The 21,261-nt window shown below is 45.7% G+C and overlaps 1 protein-coding gene across 4 annotated transcripts in view; it reads right to left on the bottom strand.

Annotated features, from left to right (window-relative positions):
- Positions 1 to 21,261, bottom strand: part of LOC139402160 (cytohesin-1) — a 130,488-nt gene that overhangs the window by 46,339 nt on the left and 62,888 nt on the right. The window contains exon 1 of one of the 4 annotated variants that reach the window (XM_071146251.1): positions 16,326 to 16,584. The exons of the other annotated variants lie outside the window; for them this stretch is intronic. The gene's annotated coding sequence lies outside the window, so the exon portion shown is untranslated. Of the gene's footprint in view, positions 1 to 16,325; positions 16,585 to 21,261 lie in introns of those variants that run through there. 4 annotated transcript variants of the gene reach the window in all.

The following is a 21,261-nucleotide window of genomic DNA, read 5'->3' on the forward strand; positions in this document are numbered from 1 at the left end:
TCTCTCGCTCTCTCTTCAGTTTGTTCTCTCACTCTTCAGTTCGTTCTCTCTCTCTCTTCAGTTCGTTCTCTCTCTCTCTTCAGTTCGTTCTCGCTCTCTTCAGTTCATTCTCTCTCTCTCTCTCTCTCTTCAGTTCGTTCTCTCTCTCTTTAGTTCGTTCTCTCTCTCTCAGTTTGTTCTCTCTCTGGGTCTTCTGATGTTCTTCTTACTGTCCCTACCAGTCAAGACAGGAATGCAGTGGGTGTCTGTGTATGTTGTTTCCCCTGGTGCATCCACCCAGTATTCTCAGTTCATTTCCTGTTGTGTCTGTTAAGCACACAGCACTGCTCTGGCTTTACTCAGCGTGACATTCACTTGGACAATCAATGGTAGATGAGGCCCATGAAATGTAACACGCCATGAAGTAAAATCTGCCCTATTGGAATAGGATTCCTACACGGCCTATCAGCAGCAGCAGTGTGTGTGGTGTGTGTACGTGTGTACAGTATGTGTGTGTGCGCGTGTGTACTAGAGGTCGACCGATTAATCGGAATGGCCGATTTCAAGTTTTCATAACAATCGGAAATCGGTATTTCTGGACGCCGAATTTGCCAATTTATTATTTATTTATTTTTTAACACCTTTATTTAAACTTTATTTAACTAGGCAAGTCAGTTAAGAACATATTCTTATTTTCAATGACTAGGAATGGTGGGTTAACTGCCTGTTCAGGGGAAGAACGACAGATTTTTACCCTATCAGCTTGGGGATTCAATCTAGCAACCTTACGGTTAACTAGTCCAACGCTCTAACCACCTGCCTTACATTGCACTCCACGAGGATCCTGCCTGTTACGCGAATGCAGTAAGAAGCCAAGGTAAGTTTTTAGCTACAATATTACTAGTTTATCTAGCGTGTCCTGCGTTGCATATAATCGATGCTGTGCGCATTCGCGAAAAAGGCAGACAGAGAGGGAGAGAACAAACTAAAGAGAGAGACAGAGAGACAGACAGAACGAACAAACTAAAGAGACAGACAGACAGAACGAACAAACTAAAGAGACAGACAGACAGACAGACAGACAGACAGACAGACAGACAGACAGACAGACAGACAGACAGAGACCAAGGCATCCCTTAACTACGGCCTTCCTCCTATAATACTATAGCTATCCTCTTCCCTAGACATTGACATGGCAGGCTATTCAGGGACGTAGCAGAAACACAGCCTTAGCCGCAGGTCAAAAACTCTGCTTCACATCAGACAACCACATGAGGGAGTAGTCCGTTCCTGTTGTGACATCAGTGCCATGTCACACTCACTTCCCTTCTCAGAATGTAAGCCTGTGTCCCCAATGGCACCCTATGGCCTTTATAGTGCACTATAAAGACCTGGGCCCTACTGAAAAGTGGTGCACTATAAATGAAATACTCTGCCATTTGGCAAACACACTAAGAGAGAAGGGGGGGTTGGGAAAGCCCTTCCATCTTAACTAATTGCTGAGGGATACTGGGGGAATATTGCCTGTGATTGCTGTTGTTTGGCTGTCACTGATCAGGCCACTGGCATACAATGAACATTAAAGATTCCCCCTGCAGCCACAGTAGGGCAAGCAGCAGAGATATGTATGTATGTATGTATGTATGTATGTGTGTATGTGTGTGTGTGTGTGTGTGTGTGTGTGTGTGTGTGTGTGTGTGTGTGTGCATATCTGTCTGTCCCTGGAAACCAGTGTGAAGAAACAGATTTACTGTGGTTCCCCCCTTGACAAAAAGCTCCCTAGAAAGGACTTTCCTGTATCATGTCAGCCATATTGAGTATGAATACCGAGGTCAAATGATTGTCTTGTTGTATTGTCCATTCTAGTGTTGCATGGTATACCCACACTTCACTACCTTTTCTATACTAGAACATGAGAAACGGTTCACTAGAATCATTTGTGTAACTTTAGGTACTCCTGTCAAATGTGTCTCACGGATCAAGTCTGTCAGCGCAGCCAATGTCTCCCTTAATAGGCCAAAAACACTGTGCCTTCTCCACTCAGCCTGTACTGGGAGTCAGATCTCCACTCAGCCTGTACTGGGAGTCAGATCTCCACTCAGTCTGTACTGGGAGTCTGGACTGTATCATGTCAGATCTCCACTCAGCTGGGAGTCTGTCCTGCATCATGTCAGATCTCCACTCAGCCTGTACTGGGAGTCTGGACTGTATCATGTCAGATCTCCACGCAGCCTGTACTGGGAGTCAGATCTCCACTCAGCCTGTACTGGGAGTCTGGACTGTATCATGTCAGATCTCCACTCAGTCTGTACTGGGAGTCTGGACTGTATCATGTCATCATGTCAGATCTCCACTCAGCCTGTACTGGGAGTCAGATCTCCACTCAGTCTGTACTGGGAGTCTGGACTGTATCATGTCAGATCTCCACTCAGCTGGGAGTCTGGACTGTATCATGTCAGATCTCCACTCAGTCTGTACTGGGAGTCAGATCTCCACTCAGTCTGTACTGGGAGTCTGGACTGTATCATGTCAGATCTCCACTCAGCTGGGAGTCTGTCCTGCATCATGTCAGATCTCCACTCAGCCTGTACTGGGAGTCAGATCTCCACTCAGTCTGTACTGGGAGTCTGGACTGTATCATGTCAGATCTCCACTCAGCCTGTACTGGGAGTCAGATCTCCACTCAGTCTGTACTGGGAGTCTGGACTGTATCATGTCAGATCTCCACTCAGCTGGGAGTCTGTCTTGCATCATGTCAGATCTCCACTCAGCTGGGAGTCTGTCCTGCATCATGTCAGATCTCCACTCAGCCTGTACTGGGAGTCTGGACTGTATCATGTCAGATCTCCACTCAGCTGGTAGTCTGGATTGTATCATGTCAGATCTCCACTCAGCTGGGAGTCTGGACTGTATCATGTTAGATCTCTACTCAGTCTGTACTGGGAGTCTGGACTGCATCATGTCAGATCTCCACTCAGTCTGTACTGGGAGTCTGGACTGTATCATGTCAGATCTCCACTCAGCTGGGAGTCTGGACTGTATCATGTCAGATCTCCACTCAGTCTGTACTGGGAGTCTGGACTGCATCATGTCAGATCTCCACTCAGTCTGTACTGGGAGTCTGGACTGTATCATGTCAGATCTCCACTCAGCTGGGAGTCTGGACTGTATCATGTCAGATCTCCACTCAGTCTGTACTGGGAGTCTGGACTGTATCATGTTAGATCTCCACTCAGTTTGTACTGGGCGTCTGGACTGTATCATGTCAGATCTCCACTCAGCTGGGAGTCTGGACTGTATCATGTCAGATCTCCACTCAGCTGGGAGTCTGGACTGCATCATGTCAGATCTCCACTCAGTCTGTACTGGGAGTCTGGACTGCATCATGTCAGATCTCCACTCAGTCTGTACTGGGAGTCTGGACTGTATCATGTCAGATCTCCACTCAGCTGGGAGTCTGGACTGTATCATGTCAGATCTCCACTCAGTCTGTACTGGGAGTCTGGACTGTATCATGTCAGATCTCCACTCAGCTGGGAGTCTGGACTGTATCATGTCAGATCTCCACTCAGCTGGGAGTCTGGACTGTATCATGTCAGATCTCCACTCAGCCTGTACTGGGAGTCTGGACTGTATCATGTCAGATCTCCACTCAGCCTGTACTGGGAGTCTGGACTGTATCATGTCAGATCTCCACTCAGTCTGTACTGGGAGTCTGGACTGTATCATGTTAGATCTCTACTCAGTCTGTACTGGGAGTCTGGACTGTATCATGTCTGATCTCCACTCAGTCTGTACTGGGAGTCTGGACTGTATCATGTCAGATCTCCACTCAGCTGGGAGTCTGGACTGTATCATGTCAGATCTCCACTCAGTCTGTACTGGTCGTCTGGACTGTATCATGTCTGATCTCCACTCAGTCTGTACTGGGAGTCTGGACTGTATCATGTCAGATCTCCACTCAGCTGGGAGTCTGGACTGTATCATGTCAGATCTCCACTCAGCTGGGAGTCTGGACTGTATCATGTCAGATCTCCACTCAGCTGGGAGTCTGGACTGTATCATGTCTGATCTCCACTCAGTCTGTACTGGGAGTCTGGACTGTATCATGTCAGATCTCCACTCAGCTGGGAGTCTGGACTGTATCATGTCAGATCTCCACTCAGCTGGGAGTCTGGACTGTATCATGTCAGATCTCCACTCAGTCTGTACTGGGAGTCTGGACTGTATCATGTCAGATCTCCACTCAGTCAGAAGTTAACAGACTTGAATAATGTGAGACGGCATGTAGGAACTGTTAAATGACTTATTACTATATCCAGACAGGCTAGAAAACTTTACAATGCTAGAAGATACCGGTGGCTTCCAGCTTTGTAGACTAACTTTCCTTGCTTACAGCTGAAGCCAACATCCATTCACTACCGCTAGTACCATGTTTGTGATAATATACTAACCATTACGCAAAACATCCTAATTTCCAAACTGATTCAAAAGTGATTGCCATCAAAACGTTATTAATTCACTTAAATTGCTCTCTCACGTCTCTCCGTGAATGATGTCATTACTGGTTAAAGAGCGAGCACACACTTTTTATTGTTTTATTTTTTACATTTTACCCCGTTTTCTCCCCAATTTCGTGGTATCCAATTGTTTAGTAGCTACTATCTTGTCTCACTACAACTACAACTCCCGTACGGGCTCGGGAGAGACGAAGGTTGAAAGTCATGCGTGAAAGTCATGCGTCCTCCGATACACAACCCAACCAGCCGCACTACTTCTTAACACAGCGCCATCCAACCCGGAAGCCAGCCGCACCAATGTGCCGGAGGAAACACCGTGCACCTGGCAACCATGGTTAGCGTGCACTGCGCCCGGCCCGCCACAGCAGTCGCTGGTGCGCGATGAGACAAGGATATCCCTACCGGCCAACCCTTCCCTAACCCGGACGACGCTAGGCCAATTGTGCGTCGCCCCACGGACCTCCCGGTCGTGGCCGGTTACGACAGAGCCTGGGCCCGAACCCAGAGTCTCTGGTGGCACAGCTTTTATAAAACACTTTTATAAAATACGTTACTTCTATGCAGATGTTGTTTATCACTACAATAAAATGAGTCCCAATTGGAAGGGAAACAGATTGTTTGCCATCTGAAGCCCCATGAAATCAGCCAAAACAAGCTCAACTCAATGCATTCTCTTACTCCTATTCAATATGCATTCCCCTGTATTGTGAATAGGCTACATCTTGATTTTTACCAGTTTATCAATATATTTACCATTCAAACACACACACACACACACACACAACGTGCAACAATAGAAACCGAGAGACATGAGAGTGGGGGATGGGGGATGAAGAGAGGTGGCGTTATATAGTCATGAGATAACAAAGTGACATCACATTCATCATTAGGTGGAGAACACAGAATCTCCCCTCTCTGTATCTCAGAAAAACCCTGCATTTACTGGAACAGTTCAATACATCGCCAGAGGTCAGAGGTCAGCGTGATGATAGCCAATCTCAGTCTCACAGTAGCCAACCAGAGGGAGAGGCCTGACAGAGCGTGGGATGAGAGAGACACGCCGCCCACATCCTGTTTTCTAGGGCCTAGTACTGCCTGGAAAGCAGGCCATCCAGGGGAAACACACACACCTCAGGCTTACTGTTCACCCCTGCTGTGCTTGGCGCTGTGTCAGCACTCTCACAACCCATTATGTTTCCTCTGAAACTCTCCATAATGAAACAGTAACACTATCTACCAGGTAGAACAGCCAATAGAAACTAACTCTGTTGACAGTCCAAATAACTTGGCCACAGCAACACCAGGGGCCTCTGGGTGGCTCACAGGAAGGTAGGGAGATAAACAGTGTCCAGCTGAAGAAAACTGTTCTGGCACAGACATAAGATGTCTCTTTCACACTTTAGGGCCAACCCAAACCATACTGTGGTGGCTCAGATCTTTCCACATTTTCCACAGTTTCCAGCAACTATGGGTGATGGTGGACACACAAACAGACCAGCTCAGTACAGCTTGGTTTGACTCAGTAATGGTGAAAAACCCATTACAGGAAGGTATGTCTCCAGGAACAGGGTTGGAGTTAAACCTACAGGAAGGTATCTCTCCAGGAACAGGGTTGGAGTTAAACCTACAGGACGGTATCTCTCCAGGAACAGGGTTGGAGTTAAATCCTATAGGACGGTATCTCTCCAGGAACAGGGTTGGAGTTAAACCCTACAACATGGTAACTCTCCAGGAACAGGGTTGGAGTTAAACCTACAGGAAGGTATCTCTCCAGGAACAGGGTTGGAGTTAAACCCTACAACACGGTAACTCTCCAGGAACAGAGTTGGAGTTAAACCCTACAACACAGTATCTCTCCAGGAACAGGGTTGGAGTTAAACCCTATAGGACGGTATCTCTCCAGGAACAGGGTTGGAGTTAAACCCTACAGCACGGTATCTCTCCAGGAACAGGGTTGGAGTTAAACCCTACAGGACAGTATCTCTCCAGGAACAGGGTTGGAGTTAAACCCTACAGGATAGTATCTCTCCAGGAACAGGGTTGGAGTTAAATCCTACAGGACAGTATCTCTCCAGGAACAGGGTTGGAGTTAAAAACTACAGGACAGTATCTCTCCAGGAACAGGGTTGGAGTTAAAACCTATAGGACGGTATCTCTCCAGGAACAGGGTTGGAGTTAAACCATACAGGATGGTATCTCTCCAGGAACAGGGTTGGAGTTAAACCTACAGGACGGTATCTCTCCAGGAACAGGGTTGGAGTTAAATCCTATAGGACGGTATCTCTCCAGGAACAGGGTTGGAGTTAAATCCTACAGGACAGTATCTCTCCAGGAACAGGGTTGGAGTTAAAAACTACAGGACAGTATCTCTCCAGGAACAGGGTTGGAGTTAAAACCTATAGGACGGTATCTCTCCAGGAACAGGGTTGGAGTTAAACCCTACAGGATGGTATCTCTCCAGGAACAGGGTTGGAGTTAAACCTACAGGACAGTATCTCTCCAGGAACAGGGTTGGAGTTAAACCTACAGGACAGTATCTCTCCAGGAACAGGGTTGGAGTTAAACCTACAGGAAGGTATCTCTCCAGGAACAGGGTTGGAGTTAAACCCTACAACACGGTATCTCTCCAGGAACAGAGTTGGAGTTAAACCCTACAACACAGTATCTCTCCAGGAACAGGGTTGGAGTTAAACCCTATAGGACGGTATCTCTCCAGGAACAGGGTTGGAGTTAAACCCTACAGCACGGTATCTCTCCAGGAACAGGGTTGGAGTTAAACCCTACAGGACAGTATCTCTCCAGGAACAGGGTTGGAGTTAAACCCTACAGGACTGTATCTCTCCAGGAACAGGGTTGGAGTTAAATCCTACAGGACAGTATCTCTCCAGGAACAGGGTTGGGGTTAAACCCTACAGGACAGTATCTCTCCAGGAACAGGGTTGGAGTTAAACCTACAGGACAGTATCTCTCCAGGAACAGGGTTGGAATTAAACCTACAGGAAGGTATCTCTCCAGGAACAGGGTTGGAGTTAAACCCTACAACACGGTAACTCTCCAGGAACAGGGTGGGAGTTAAAAACTACAGGACAGTATCTCTCCAGGAACAGGGTTGGAGTTAAAACCTACAGGACAGTATCTCTCCAGGAACAGGGTTGGAGTTAAACCCTACAGGACAGTATCTCTCCAGGAACAGGGTTGGAGTTAAACCTACAGGACAGTATCTCTCCAGGAACAGGGTTGGAGTTAAACCTACAGGAAGGTATCTCTCCAGGAACAGGGTTGGAGTTAAAAACTACAACACGGTAACTCTCCAGGAACAGGGTTGGAGTTAAACCCTATAGGACGGTATCTCTCCAGGAACAGGGTTGGAGTTAAAACCTACAGGACAGTATCTCTCCAGGAACAGGGTTGGAGTTAAACCTACTATAGACAATCCAGTGAATGACAAAGGGCTTCTAAAGAGAGGTCAGATGTCTGGTGCTGGTACACACTAATCTGGGGTTTGACCTGCCTCAGCTAGCGGCTGAGCTTCAGCTCTCATTCTCACTGAGCCTAAATGAACCCTGATTTATAACTGACCCATTTACGTGGGTTGTTGTTTTATTTCCTAATAGACTTTGTGTCCAGTCAGACAGAGTTTTAGCTGCTATGTTGAGGAGCAGTTTGGCAAATGAGTCTGCGGTGTTATATGTAACGTACACAAACCTCAGTATTTTACAACTTCCTGCATGTGCAATACTCTGGACCACAATCCAGTTCATCTCTCTCGCCCCCTCTCAGATTGCCATCTTGGAAGGAGAGATACCAAACGACTGGTTTCCAAATCACTGGAGAATCTGCTCAGGAAATCAGGAAATGAAAATTCCAAAGGACAGCTCAAAGGAAATCTCTCTCTCTCCCCTGATCAGATTTGACCTAGTTTGGAGGTTGAGCTCAAAAACGTGACGGCCAAAATAAGCCGCTGTGTTCGTTCAGTCCCAGGTCCCTCTCATTACATAGGACACATTCCTGGGGCAGTGGCGCTCTCTGGGGTCTTGTTGGACAGAAATCGTATGTACCCTGATACCACTGCCTGTACCCACCTAGAGGGGTACTGAGTGTGTAGTATACCCCAACCCAACCCAGAGGAGCACAGTCTCTCTCTCTCAGCACCACAACACCTGTCTAATGCTCTGATAGGCTTTACTGTAACCATACCAGACACATGGAAACTCCACTGATTGTGTTCCCTACAAGAGGGCAACAGCTGTGTGCTGACTGGGTGAATACTGTGTGTAGCCTAATGTGAATAGATGTGAATACAGCAAATACTTGTACTATTGTGTGTGTAGTGAGGATGTGTAGTAATGTGTAGTAATCAGTAAGTGTGTAGGGAGGATGTGTAGTAATGTGTAGTAATCAGTGTGTGTGTAGTGAGGATGTGTAGTAATGTGTAGTAATCAGTAAGTGTGTAGGGAGGATGTGTAGTAATGTGTAGTAATCAGTGTGTGTAGTGAGGATGTGCAGTGAGGATGTGTAGTAATGTGTAGTAATCAGTAAGTGTGTAGTGAGGATGTGTAGTAATGTGTAGTAATCAGTAAGTGTTCCAGGGAGGATGTGTAGTAATGTGTAGTAATCAGTGTGTGTGTAGTGAGGATGTGTAGTAATGTGTAGTAATCAGTAAGTGTGTAGGGAGGATGTGTAGTAATGTGTAGTAATCAGTAAGTGTGTAGGGAGGATGTGTAGTAATGTGTAGTAATCAGTGTGTGTAGTGAGGATGTGCAGTGAGGATGTGTAGTAATGTGTAGTAATCAGTAAGTGTTCCAGGGAGGATGTGTAGTAATGTGTAGTAATCAGTAAGTGTGTAGTGAGGATGTGTAGTAACGTGTAGTAATCAGTGTGTGTGTAGTGAGGATGTGTAGTAATGTGTAGTAATCAGTGTGTGTGTAGTGAGGATGTGTAGTGAGGATGTGTAGTAATCAGTAAGTGTTCCAGGGAGGATGTGTAGTAATGTGTAGTAATCAGTAAGTGTGTAGTGAGGATGTGTAGTAATCAGTAAGTGTGTAGTGAGGATGTGTAGTAATGTGTAGTAATGTGTAGTAATCAGTAAGTGTGTAGTGAGGATGTGTAGTAATCAGTAAGTGTTCCAGGGAGGATGTGTAGTAATGTGTAGTAATCAGTAAGTGTGTAGGGAGGATGTGTAGTAATGTGTAGTAATCAGTAAGTGTGTAGGGAGGATGTGTAGTAATGTGTAGTAATCAGTAAGTGTGTAGGGAGGATGTGTAGTAATGTGTAGTAATCAGTAACTGTGTAGGGAGGATGTGTAGTAATGTGTAGTAATCAGTAAGTGTGTAGGGAGGATGTGTAGTAATGTGTAGTAATCAGTAAGTGTTCCAGGGAGGATGTGTAGTAATGTGTAGTAATCAGTAAGTGTTCCAGGGAGGATGTGTAGTAATGTGTAGTAATCAGTAAGTGTGTAGGGAGGATGTGTAGTAATGTGTAGTAATGTGTAGTAATCAGTAAGTGTTCCAGGGAGGATGTGTAGTAATGTGTAGTAATCAGTAAGTGTGTAGGGAGGATGTGTAGTAATCAGTAAGTGTTCCAGGAATAGACTCCTTTCATTATGCTGCCTTGTGTTTCTCCTCAATGTGTGCATCCCAAATGGCATCCTATTCCCTACATAGTGCACCCCTATCGACCCTAGTCAAAATTAGTGCACTTTAAAGGGCACAGGGTTCCATTTGGGACTGAACCATTATCTTTTCCATTGAACCAGCAGCACCCATCTGGCCTTTCAGAGTTCCATTAGACCTGATTACCCTCTTCCTCTCCCTTTCCCCCCTTACTCCTACTGTCCCATCTTATCTCCAAAATGCAATGTAACCACAGTGAGCCCTGGTCCTGTCCCGTCCCGTCCCGTCCCGTCCGTCCGTCCGTCTGTCATCCCCCTCAACCTCATGGCTTGTGCAGAAGGGGAGAGTAGAGAGCATCCATCCACCCCAGCTAAAAGCATAGCTAATGTCCAGTTCAGTACCCCTCCCCACCAAAAGACATGTCTCTATAGATTTGCCTAAACCAATCAGGGAGCCTAGTGTCCAGCATGCTTCACTTCATGGTGAAACACAATGCATTTAAACAGATACATACAAAACACAGCCTCCTCCTTACCTACAGCCCACTGATCTTTAGGCTGACCTGGGTCACCTCTTGTAGACACACACTTCCCTTTACTTCACTGTGTCATTCAGCACCGGACCGGACAGAACCACCATGATGATATCATCAGTTATGGACCACACAGAGACACAATGGACTCAGTCTCAACCTGGCCTGGTGAGGAGGTGGTAGGGAGGAGGAGAGGAGGAAGGGGAACAGGCTCTGTGTTTGTCTGGGGAGGTGTGGGACAGTGAATGGGTGGATGGCAGGAGAACACAGAAGCTGTGTGACGAGTCAGTGGGATGATCACAGATCCTCAATGTGTAGAACAGAGTATGTCAGAGGAGAGAGGAGTGTAGCGTGCCCATTTTGGAGTGACTTTCCCAAAGGCAGGATTGTCGGACATCTCGCCCGCTACAGTACAGCTCCATTACCGCTACAGTACAGCTCCATTACAGCTCCATTACAGCTACAGTACCGCTACAGTACAGCTCCAGTACCGCTACAGTACAGCTCCATTACAGCTACAGTACAGCTCCATTACAGCTCCATTACAGCTACAGTACCGCTACAGTACCGCTACAGTACAGCTCCAGTACCGCTACAGTACAGCTCCATTACAGCTACAGTACCGCTACAGTACCGCTACAGTACAGCTCCAGTACCGCTACAGTACAGCTCTATTACCGCTACAGTACAGCTACAGTACCGCTACAGTACCGCTACAGTACAGCTCCATTACAGCTCCATTACAGCTACAGTACCGCTACAGTACCGCTACAGTACAGCTCCAGTACCGCTACAGTACAGCTCCATTACAGCTACAGTACAGCTCCAGTACCGCTACAGTACAGCTCCATTACCGCTACAGTACAGCTCCATTACAGCTCCATTACAGCTACAGTACAGCTCCAGTACCGCTACAGTACAGCTCCAGTACCGCTACAGTACCGCTACAGTACAGCTCCATTACCGCTCCATTACAGCTCCATTACCACTACAGTACAGCTCCATTACCACTACAGTACAGCTCCATTACAGCTCCATTACCGCTCCAGCTCCATTACCACTCCATTACCACTCCAGCTCCATTACCACTCCAGTACCGCTCCATTACCACTCCAGTACCGCTACAGTACAGCTCCAGTAAAGCTCCATTACCGCTACAGTACAGCTCCATTACCACTCCATTACAGCTCCATTACAGCTACAGTACAGCTCCATTACCGCTCCATTACCGCTACAGTACAGCTCCATTACAGCTCCATTACAGCTACAGTACAGCTCCATTACAGCTACAGTACAGCTCCATTACAGCTACAGTACAGCTCCATTACAGCTACAGTACAGCTCCAGTACCACTCCAGTACCGCTACAGTACAGCTCCATTACCGCTCCAGTACCGCTCCATTACAGCTCCATTACCACTCCATTACCGCTCCATTACAGCTACAGTACAGCTCCATTACAGCTCCATTACAGCTACAGTACAGCTCCATTACCGCTCCATTACCACTACAGCTCCATTACCACTACAGCTCCATTACAGCTCCATTACCACTACAGTACAGCTCCATTACCGCTCCATTACCACTACAGCTCCATTACAGCTCCATTACCACTACACTACAGCTCCATTACAGCTCCATTACCACTACAGTACAGCTCCATGACCGCTCCAGTACCGCTTACTTCACCAGCTCAGTCCATGCCCAGCCCAGCATGCATTTGTAGTCTACTTGTGTGCTGCTACAGCTCCTTGCTTTAGTTACTGTCATGGAGTTCACTAAATATTATCATAAAGAAACTGATAAAAACACACAGGTGAAAAATCAAGGTGACTTACAAAGATGAGGACCAAGAGAAAGAGAGGGAGTGTGGTGATGTAGTGTCCACAACTAAAGAAGAGAGGGAGTGTGGTGATGTAGTGTCCACAACTAAAGAAGAGAGGGAGTGTGGTGATGTAGTGTCCACAACTAAAGAAGAGAGGGAGTGTGGTGGTGTAGTGTCCACAACTAAAGAAGAGAGGGAGTGTGGTGATGTAGTGTCCACAACTAAAGAAGAGAGGGAGTGTGGTGATGTAGTGTCCACAACTAAAGAAGAGAGGGAGTGTGGTGATGTAGTGTCCACAACTAAAGAAGAGAGGGAGTGTGGTGATGTAGTGTCCACAACTAAAGAAGAGAGGGAGTGTGGTGATGTAGTGTCCACAACTAAAGAAGAGAGGGAGTGTGGTGATGTAGTGTCCACAACTAAAGAAGAGAGGGAGTGTGGTGGTGTAGTGTCCACAACTAAAGAAGAGAGGGAGTGTGGTGATGTAGTGTCCACAACTAAAGAAGAGAGGGAGTGTGGTGATGTAGTGTCCACAACTAAAGAAGAGAGGGAGTGTGGTGATGTAGTGTCCACAACTAAAGAATCATTGTGGAATCTGAAAAGGCATCCCGAAAGCATGATGGTGTACTTACTACGTGCTCATGCAAAAATAAAGGAACGAGGTGGGTAGTTAACTATAACATTTCCGTTCTATTATCTATAAAATAGGCCATTATTGATTTAGGCCCAGTAGGCATGGCATTACCTCATTCAAGAAGCTTTCTGTTTTGATAGGGTTATTTTACCTCAAATCCTTTACGCCGACAGACAAAAACAAGTATGCATCTCTGCCCAGCCTGGCAAGAGCAGCCCGAAGGTGTTATCATCCCCAGTGGCTCTGCCAGGTCTGAGAGGATGTTCTCCACTGCTGCCCTGCTCTCCAGACACCAACACATGGGTCTGAAGCCACAGACTGGCCAAACACATGTTTCTAAAGATACATTTAAAGGCACTGTAGATGGAGCCCAATAAGGCATTTATTTCATGTGTAAATAATTAGTAAGTCACAGTCTATATGTGTAATGTATAGAATATAATGATTGAATACAACTAAGCGTTGTTTAAATGCTGAGTGCTTAATGTCCCTGCCAGCTTAGTGTGTCACACTCCCAAATGCTTCACAATGTATTTCTTTGTAGCTGTAGCCTTGAAATAATAGAAATAATACAGCCTAAATAATTCATTTGGGTTCCTTCTTCGTCTCCCTGTCTGTCTCCTGACCTATTTAGAGTGGTTATATGCTGTTTAATATGACATGTGGCCTATTTGAAATGATGACCACTTCTTACATTCACCTTTTCATGTTTTTCATTATCATCATTTTCATTCAAATCATATGGTTTGGTTTCAATACTTTAAAACCGAATGGTAAGTCCAGGTAAATAGGACCTACCATTCGGGAAAAAATAGTTAAATTGCGAGTGTAATGAATGGAGTGAATTTGTAGCAGCAGTATTTTCCTGTGAGCGAGGAGAGGTTTTTAGAGGAGCGGATGGAAAGGACGTGAAGAGCACAAGCAGCTCTCCATGAGGAGCTGGATTTCAGACCGCTCAACTCTGCTCACATGCTCTGGGTTAGAAGAACAGCAGGGACAGTGACATTCCTTCAACAAGGACAGTTCTGTATCCTTGGTTCTAGGGGCTTTCTTTTTCTCAGTCCCAGGAACAACTCCTAGCCTGGTCCCAGGCTTGTTTATGCTGTAGAACCGTAGGAGACCATGCGACGATAGGAGCTGGCTATATAGCACAAACAGATCTGGGAACAGGTTATCAGTTCTGACTAAAACTAAAAGCAGAGCTGAATTCCTCCTGACAAAAACACCACCACCACTGTCCAAAGAACACCTACAGACCCATGTTATTCTGTTGAATCATCTGCTGCCCTGGTATAACGGAGCAGAACCTGAACTATCCACCGTTCTACAACCTGGTCATAAACGCCTGGATGCTAACTGAACCTTTCACCTTTTATTAGCCTACCTAGATATTAGCCTACCTTTCACCTTTTATTAGCCTACCTAGATATTAGCCTACCTTTCACCTTTTATTAGCCTACCAAAATATTAGCCTACCTTTCACCTTTTATTAGCCTACCAAAATATTAGCCTACCTTTCACCTTTTATTAGCCTACCAATATATATTAGCCTACCTTTCACCTTTTATTAGCCTACCAAGATATTAGCCTACCTTTCACCTTTTATTAGCCTACCTAGATATTAGCCTACCTTTCACCTTTTATTAGCCTACCTAGATATTAGCCTAACTTTCACCTTTTATTAGCCTACCTAGATATTAGCCTAACTTTCACCTTTTATTAGCCTACCAAGATATTAGTCTAACTTTCACCTTTTATTAGCCTACCTAGATATTAGCCTAACTTTCACCTTTTATTAGCCGACCCAGGATAGTATTGTAATGTATTGCATTGAGTAACGGGTCCATCCTTCATCAGACAGTATTTCAGTGCTCATAACAGGATAGTATTGTATTGTATTGTATTGAGTAGCAGGTCCATCCTTCATCAGACAGTATTTCAGTACTCATAACAGGATAGTATTGTATTGTATTGTATTGAGTAGCAGGTCCATCCTTCATCAGACAGTATTTCAGTACTCATAACAGAAGAGTATTGTATTGAGTAGCAGGTCCATTCTTCATCACAGTATTTCAGTACTCATAACAGGATAGTATTGTATTGTATTGTATTGAGTAGCAGGTCCATCCTTCATCAGACAGTATTTCAGTGCTCATAACAGAATAGTATTGTATTGAGTAGCAGGTCCATTCTTCATCACAGTATTTCAGTACTCATAACAGGATAGTATTGTATTGTATTGTATTGAGTAGCAGGTCCATCCTTCATCAGACAGTATTTCAGTACTCATAACAGAAGAGTATTGTATTGAGTAGCAGGTCCATTCTTCATCACAGTATTTCAGTACTCATAACAGGATAGTATTGTATTGTATTGTATTGAGTAGCAGGTCCATCCTTCATCAGACAGTATTTCAGGGCTCATAACAGAATAGTATTGTATTGTATTGTATTGAGTAGCAGGTCCATCCTTCATCAGACAGTATTTCAGTACTCATAACAGGATAGTATTGTATTGTATTGTATTGAGTAGCAGGTCCATTCTTCATCACAGTATTTCAGTACTCATAACAGGATAGTATTGTATTGTATTGTATTGAGTAGCAGGTCCATCCTTCATCAGACAGTATTTCAGTACTCATAACAGGATAGTATTGTATTGAGTAGCAGGTCCATTCTCCATCACAGTATTTCAGTACTCATAACAGGATAGTATTGTATTGTATTGTATTGAGTAGCAGGTCCATCCTTCATCAGACAGTATTTCAGTGCTCATAACAGAATAGTATTGTATTGAGTAGCAGGTCCATTCTCCATCACAGTATTTCAGTACTCATAACAGGATAGTATTGTATTGTATTGTATTGAGTAGCAGGTCCATCCTTCATCAGACAGTATTTCAGTGCTCATAACAGGATAGTATTGATCGGACTTAGATGCATTATCTCCAGCCTGGCAGATGTTATTACTGCAGCAATGAAAATGGATTGTGTGTGTGTGTGTGTGTGTGTGTGAGAAAACAGACGCATGCGAACACATGCACACACAAACATGTATGAATGCATTCTCACACACACACTTTAAAATTGTACAGAGTTCAATTCTGTATTTGCTTTTAAAGGAAAAGTGTACACAAACACAGCCCACACAGACACAATGAATTAAATGAAATGCTACAGACAGCTAATAATGACAATAATCACATTGTAACAAATCAAAATGACTAACCTGGGTGAACAATCCTTAAAAGTACGTCAGCTCCTGTCTTCCCCCTCTCCTATCCGTTGGGCACCTCGCTCTCCTCAATCAGCTAGTCCGGCCTGTTAAGCCTAGCGACAGCATGGCCAGCGAAGGAGAGAGGGAGGCAGCCGGCTCCTCCAGCAGACCAGAAAGAGAGAGAGGTGCTGTCTGTCTACCCTACTGTACCACACAGAACTCGACTACGCAGCCTGTCTGCTCCAAGCACACAGCCAGCCACAGTCCATCTGGAGAGAAACACTTATTCACGCACCCCTCTCTCTATCTCTCTCTTTCCCAACCCCATCCCTCCCTCCCCTCTTGCTCAGTCCCTCTCTCCTCTGCCGTGGCTATCATTAACATAGAGGCTCCACCCAGTGGCCATCCACTATTCCTTCTCTTCTTTTTCATTTCTTCTCCTCCGCCTGTCTGTCTCTTCCCCCCACTCACACTGAAACGCACACACTCACACTGAAACGCACACACTCACACTGAAACACACACACACTAGCACTGAAATGCACATTTGCACTGAAACACACACACACACACACACTCGCACTGAAACACACACACACTTGCACTGAAACACACACACACACACACAGTTGTTCATCTGAGAAGGTAGTGTATTCCGGCATACCAAGCTCAGAGTGGTATTCAGATCTTAACAAGAGACCCTCAGATAAATATGGAGCCTTTCAACACAACAAACATGACTGTTATGTATGAACGTATGTTCCATGATGTCATTACACTGTACTGACACTTATCAAAGTACAATCTCCGTAGCTATGACAACCTCCTACTCTGATACTGAGATGAAGAATACATTTATGAATACAAGAGGAATGGTTCTTGAAAGTGAATGCATAATGTCGTTGTTTGACTAGTGACTCTGTGAAGTCATGTCTTATCATCTCTAGAGGGACAGTGGGTGGGCACTAGGCTACATGAGCTCTTGTTATGACTCAGGCCTATGAGTCTGGGCTTCTGTCACCAGTCTGAGTCACAGCTACATACTTCACCGTCTCAGAGAGCCACTACCTCAAAGCCCAGAGTCTGAGAGCCACTACCTCAAAGCCCAGCGTCTGAGAGCCACTACCTCAAAGCCCAGAGTCTGAGAGTCACTACTTCAAAGCCCAGAGTCTCAGAGAGTCACTACCTCAAAGCCCAGCGTCTGAGAGCCACTACCTCAAAGCCCAGAGTCTGAGAGTCACTACTTCAAAGCCCAGAGTCTCAGAGAGTCACTACCTCAAAGCCCAGAGTCTCAGAGAGTCACTACCTCAAAGCCCAGAGTCTGAGAGCCACTACCTCAAAGCCCAGAGTCAGAGAGCCACTACCTCAAAGCCCAGAGTCTGAGAGCCACTACCTCAAAGCCCAGCGTCTGAGAGCCACTACCTCAAAGCCCAGAGTCTGAGAGTCACTACTTCAAAGCCCAGAGTCTCAGAGAGTCACTACCTCAAAGCCCAGCGTCTGAGAGCCACTACCTCAAAGCCCAGAGTCTGAGAGTCACTACTTCAAAGCCCAGAGTCTCAGAGAGTCACTACCTCAAAGCCCAGAGTCTCAGAGAGTCACTACCTCAAAGCCCAGAGTCTGAGAGCCACTACCTCAAAGCCCAGAGTCAGAGAGCCACTACCTCAAAGCCCAGAGTCTCAGAGAGCCACTACCTCAAAGCCCAGAGTCTCAGAGAGTCACTACCTCAAAGCCCAGCGTCTGAGAGCCACTACCTCAAAGCCCAGAGTCTGAGAGTCACTACTTCAAAGCCCAGAGTCTCAGAGAGTCACTACCTCAAAGCCCAGAGTCTCAGAGAGTCACTACCTCAAAGCCCAGAGTCTCAGAGAGTCACTACCTCAAAGCCCAGAGTCTGAGAGCCACTACCTCAAAGCCCAGAGTCAGAGAGCCACTACCTCAAAGCCCAGAGTCTCAGAGAGCCACTACCTCAAAGCCCAGAGTCTGAGAGTCACTACTTCAAAGCCCAGAGTCTGAGAGTCACTACTTCAAAGCCCAGAGTCTCAGAGAGTCACTACCTCAAAGCCCAGAGTCTCAGAGAGTCACTACCTCAAAGCCCAGAGTCTCAGAGAGTCACTACCTCAAAGCCCAGAGTCTGAGAGCCACTACCTCAAAGCCCAGAGTCAGAGAGCCACTACCTCAAAGCCCAGAGTCTCAGAGAGCTACGGGCCCTGGTCCAAAGTAGAGCACTATAAGCCTGGGTGCCATTTGGGAGCAACAAGAGTCTCACTTCCCCTTTCAGACAATAATACAGCTTTATAACAATAATACGTTAGCTAGTAGTCTGGATGAGACGACAACAACCTTAGTAAGACAAAAATAATAACAAAACAAAAAAAAAGCTAACGTTTCAGTTCCTGCTCAGAACATTCTCTCTAGCTGACCTATGAGACAGGAACTTCTAAAGGTGTGTGTGTGTTTATAAGCATGCATGTGTGTGCTTGCATCTGCTGGTGGTTCAATATTCCCACTTCTTCAATATTGCCAGTAAAGAAATATTAGGTTTCAGTTATTATAGGAATTATGACGCGTCAACTATTTCTCTCTATACCATTTGTATTTCATATACCTTTGACTATTGGATGTTCTAATAGGTACTATAGTATTGCCAGCCTAATCTCAGGGGTTCATAGGCTTGAAGACATAAACAGCTGCTGGCAAACACAGTAAAGTGCTGTTTGAATGAATGCTTACGAGCCTGCTGCTGCCTACCACGGCTCAGTCAGACTGCTCTATCAAATATCAAATCATAGACTTAATTATAATATAATAAACACAGAAATACGAGCCTTTGGTCATTAATATGGTCAAATCCGGAAACTATCATTTCGAAAACAAAACGTTTATTCTTTCAGTGAAATACGGAACCGTTCCGTATTTTATCTAACAGGTGTCATCCATCAGTTTGAATATTCCTGTTACATTGTACAACCTTCAATGTTATGTCATAATTATGTACAATTCTGGCAAATTAGTTTGCAACGAGCCGGGCGGCCCAAACTGTTGCATATACCCTGACTCTGTGTGCAATGAACGCAAGAGAAGTGACACAATTTCCCTAGTTAACATTGCAGGTTTAAAAAAATGTACTTCTGTGTATTGATTTTAAGAAAGACATTGATGTTCATGGTTAGGTACATTTGTGCAAAGATTGTGCTTTTTTCGCGAATGCGCTTTGTTAAATCATCATCACCCGTTTGGCGAAGTAGGCTGCGATTCGATGATAAATTAACAGGCACCACATTGATTATATGCAACGCAGGACAAGCTAGATAACCTAGTAATATCATCAACCATGTGTAGTTAACTAGTGATTATGTGAAGATTGTTTTTATAAGATAAGTTTAATGCTAGCTAGCAACTTACCTTGGCTCCTTGCTGCACTCGTGTAACCGGTAGTCAGCCTGCCACGCAGTCTCCTCGTGAACGGCCCTAATTAATCGGCCATGCCGGTCGACCTCTACTAGACACATTGAGATGATGAAAAAAGTTACATCCCAACGTCGATATAAAGGCTCCTACAGTGGTAGGAAGACAGACCCTTCTGGGACCTACATCATCAATAGCTAGTCATTAACCCCCTAGGAGCTCTCCCTTAAAGGGAAACTTCACCAGGTTTCTACTTTATATTCATCATCTCCAGCACCACCCCAACATCTGTGAAAATGACAGGGTTCTATGTTTTGTGGTAAAACCGATAGAGGAAGATGAGTGTTTCCAATGACATCATCGGTGTGCATCGTGTGATTTTGACCAATTGTGAGTAGGCATGATGATGTCATTGGAAACACTTATCTTCCTCTTTTTTTACTACAAAACACAGAAACGTGCCACTTTCACACATGGTGATGTTGTGGTGGTGCTGGAGATGAATATAAAGTATCCCTTTAAGGTTAACAGGATCATACAGATTGACTCCCTAGCTAGAGACGTGGTCTCATGATCCAGCCCATGTGGTTTCAACTGGGCCAGGGGAAATGACTCTAGCTGACCTATGAGAAAGGAACTTCTAAAGGTGTGTGTGTGTGTTTATACGCATGCACGTGTGTGCTTGCATATGTGTGTCCATGCAAGCCCTTACGCGCGCGTGTGTGTGACTGTCATTGTCAGCACAAGGCAGAGAGAGGAGCTGGTGGTTTTTATAGTAAGTGTGCTGTATATGCCTAGAGATGGAGCTCAGCTCACACATGTATACAGGTTCCAGTGGCTGGGAACCGGTACTGTGCTCTGGTACAGGGGGAGTAGGGGTTCAACCAGTACTGTACTCTGGTACAGGGGGAGTAGGGGTTCAACCGGTACTGTACTCTGGTACATGGGGGAGTAGGGGTTCAACCAGTACTGTACTCTGGTACAGGGGGAGTAGGGGTTCAACCAGTACTGTACTCTGGTACAGGGGGAGTAGGGGTTCAACCAGTACTGTACTCTGGTACAGGGGGAGTAGGGGTTCAACCAGTACTGTACTCTGGTACAGGGGGAGTAGGGGTTCAACCAGTACTGTACTCTGGTACAGGGGGAGTAGGGGTTCAACCAGTACTGTACTCTGGTACAGGGGGAGTAGGGGTTCAACCAGTACTGTGCTCTGGTACAGGGGGAGTAGGGGTTCAACCAGTACTGTACTCTGGTACAGGGGGAGTAGGGGTTCAACCAGTACTGTACTCTGGTACAGGGGGAGTAGGGGTTCAACCAGTACTGTACTCTGGTACAGGGGGAGTAGGGGTTCAACCAGTACTGTACTCTGGTACAGGGGGAGTAGGGGTTCAACCAGTACTGTACTCTGGTACAGGGGGAGTAGGGGTTCAACCAGTACTGTACTCTGGTACAGGGGGAGTAGGGGTTCAACCAGTACTGTGCTCTGGTACAGGGGGAGTAGGGGTTCAACCGGTGCCCTACTCTGGTACAGGGGGAACAGCAGTAG

The sequence above is a fragment of the Oncorhynchus clarkii genome, unplaced genomic scaffold (assembly GCF_045791955.1).
Source record: "Oncorhynchus clarkii lewisi isolate Uvic-CL-2024 unplaced genomic scaffold, UVic_Ocla_1.0 unplaced_contig_11100_pilon_pilon, whole genome shotgun sequence".
In the NCBI taxonomy this organism is placed as follows: Eukaryota; Metazoa; Chordata; class Actinopteri; order Salmoniformes; family Salmonidae; genus Oncorhynchus; species Oncorhynchus clarkii.